Below are 3,512 nucleotides of genomic sequence, written 5' to 3'. Positions count from 1 at the left end.
CAGTCGTTGACAGTACCAGGTTGCTTGGTTGTCTACGGATGACGGCATGTTTGGGACGCTATGAGCGTTTCGCTGTCGGATGTGGAGGTAGAATCACACAACGCAACTTCTAAAGCTCTCAGAACGCTTGAAGGAACATCTGCTGACTAGCCACTTTGCTAAAATGCTGAGTTCAGTTTTTAGCACACACGCACGCACACACACACACTAGAGAAGATAACATAATATCGGTTGTTCTTGTTCCTAAAGTGACATCAAAGGATGTCTTAAGTGCATGTAACGCTAATGAACACAAACTCGATCACATTCCCTGACCACAGCAGATTTTGCTGCAATCTAAACAGTATGAATCCTAAATTTAGGATGTATACTCTCATAACTACTCTAACTACTCCAAAAGTAGCCTACTCCTACGATGCCGTAAACACAAACACAAAATCCCATGGTTAGTCTTAATGTTTGTTTGTCTTTTTTCCGGAAAGGTGTTTCTCTGTGATGCAACAGAGAGGCACTCTACATAACTAGGATGAAGCAGGTCATTGAGATAGGCTGATACTTTACCCTGACCCTTAGTGACCTCAGAGGGCTCCTGGTCAGAGAGAAGGGGGGCGAACACAGACACTGTCCATGTTGTATAACGGATTAGGAAGAGGTATATGGTTGGGGCCATGGATAGGAAATCAATCACTCTTTTCACTTGACTGTAAACTGGGATACAGGTTGTTAATGGGCATCAATTACTTCTTAAAACACACACACACACACAATTTATCCCACTCACACACTGTTAAGTACTGACATCAACACTCAAATGCAGGTCGAATTTCCCCCCATCACTTCCTATCGGCAGTCTCCTCTTCATCCCCTCAACACTTCAGGAAACCGACCAATAACATTGCCGGAAATGGAATCCTCAGCTTCCTATTACTGTAAATATACTTAGCAAGTAAATCACGTCAACAGCGTCTTTAAATAGAGCCTTCATTTCATAAAGCGTTTTCTTAGGCCCTTAAAACGGCAGGTCTGTTTCTCCAATACGCCCGGAGTATTCAAACTGCCAGCCACCCAACGGGATATTATACAGCATGACGTAAACGTTTTACAATCTCATTTGACCGACTTGATTGCATCAGTAAAAGTGTTGTGCAGGTCCACTAAACAGCATGTCGAGTGTGCGGTACCGTGCACAGCACACTGAACGCTGTTACGCTGTAAATTCGGAGTGCTTGAAGCTTTTTTTAAACATATCGCACAGTGCCAGTTTTAGACCGCACATGCAGTCAACAACAAAACAATTTCCCCAAACAATGAGCAATTTGTCATTACAAACTGTGTAATAGATTTGAGTGGACGATAGGAAGAACCAGGAACATCACTCCGTTCAGCCCATGTTCACATTAGTGACACATGTACAGGCTATTTTAAGATCTATACAGAAATACCTATAGAGCTTGACTCCCTTCACTTCACTCCTTCCAACCAAAGAGGGGGAATCCTGGCTCCCGCCCCATGCGAGGATTCAAGACGGCTAATAATCCCACCCCTGCCCTGCACTCGATGGCCACCCGGGTATAACTGTTAATCTGGATTAAAACATCTCGTTTGGGGTGAGGAGGGGGGAGGGGGTGTCGAGGAGATGACTGGGGAGCGAGATGAGCAGATAGGTCCACCAAATCAGCCCCTTGACTGTGACGTTAGCGCTACGCTGCCATCTTAGCTACGTAGCCTGCTTCAGTGAGGCGAAGACTAACACCCAACCACATGACCACAGTAGGATTTGCCCACATAGGCCTACATGGTTTTATATATCTTCATAAGATATATCACAGGAAATACTATTACATTGATCTTTCTCTTTTGTACATGACAATGTTGCTTTAGATTATTCTAGAGTTTTTTTTTAAGATGGCTTTGCGAGCTGAAGAGGAGGCAAACGTGAATATGCAGCGCTAGGCTATGAGAGATCAGACCCCGTCATGGTCCAACATCACGGCTGGTGCAGCCAGCCAGTCTTGGTTGTCAGACGGTGGAGCGTTACATAAAAACAGCGAGTTCGCTTGTTGACCTAAATCTGAAAGTCGGCTGTCCTAAATCACAGGAAGTTTGGAAAATAGGAGGGAGAGCAGTCCCTGGAGCGACGTGGTTTAGTCGTGTCAGGGGTGCAGGCATGGTAACAGGGCTGACATGTGATTTCCTGTTTCGAAGCGAATGGGCAAACAGAAGAGGGAGATGATATGTCACATCAATGACAGGGACATCGAGATGTGTTTATTCAAACACATTTGTTGGACGCGGAAAGAATGGTCGAAGCCAATGGAAAAAAATGGCATGGTCTCGTGGCAGCGTTCCAGGATAGATGGCTATTTCATGTCGACGGTTTCGAGCTTTCTACATATGTATGGACATATGTATGGATTCACATCACAGACATACTTAAAAAACAAAACGATAAAAAAAAAACTGGAAACTATTTTCTGACACGATCAAAACAAAGGTACACTATATAGGCCAGTTAAAAAAAGACAAACACATGGACATTGGCTATTTCATGTCGACGGTTTCGAGCTTTCTACATATGTATGGACATATGTATGGATTCACATCACAGACATACTTAAAAAACAAAACGATAAAAAAAAAACTGGAAACTATTTTCTGACACGATCAAAACAAAGGTACACTATATAGGCCAGTTAAAAAAAGACAAACACATGGACATAAGGATGTGAGACTAAGTAGGGCTTCACTCGCACGGGAGCTAGCTGCAAGAGACAAGAAGTAACAAAAGCTAGGCGAGGCAACGTGTTTATGAGAGGACATGAGGTCATGTGCAAGAAGCGGACTGGCCAGCCAGGCAGAGAGTGCGTGAGGGAACGATGAGGAAAGCTAGGTTACAAACGCCACGGCTGGCGGCAAACCGTACAACTCTGATCTGAAGCCGAGATCTACGACAGGGGGAGGAGGGGGGGACGACGACAGAGTGACAGCTTTCCGGCGACCTGTGGGGTAAGCCCGGCCGGGGCGGTGGCACATCCAGCTGTTGAGCGGTCCTCCCCGCCTACTGACCTTTCTCGCTGACGCTCTCCATGTCCACGTCCTCGCAGCTGGTGTACTCTGGCGTGGAGCCGCCCTCCTCCTCCGAGCTGCTGATGGACATCTGACGCTTGTTCACGCCCCGTTTGTTCTTATAGGGCCGGGGAGGGGGCGGGCGCAGCGACTCCGATTGGTCCGAGCTCTGGGAGTCTTTTCTCAGCAGGCTGTCGCCGCCCCCGCCTCCTTTCTCCCTCCTCGCCAGGCCAGGCTCCAGTTTGTTGGGCCCCCAGTCCGCGGGTGCGGGCCCCCCGGGATGGGGCCCCGTTCGCGGGCCGCCGGCCGGCGGAGGCCTCCCTCCTCCTCCGCCGACGCCCCCCACGGTCCTATCCATCGAGTAGGCGCGGTGGTTCTCCAGCAGGGCCTTGCGGTCGGCGTCGCCCACCCCGCCGCCGCCCACCCCTCGCCTACCGAGGCGGTTC

The sequence above is a fragment of the Hypomesus transpacificus genome, chromosome 21 (genome assembly GCF_021917145.1).
Source record: "Hypomesus transpacificus isolate Combined female chromosome 21, fHypTra1, whole genome shotgun sequence".
In the NCBI taxonomy this organism is placed as follows: domain Eukaryota; kingdom Metazoa; phylum Chordata; class Actinopteri; order Osmeriformes; family Osmeridae; genus Hypomesus; species Hypomesus transpacificus.
Note: the sequence above shows the minus strand (reverse complement) of the source record.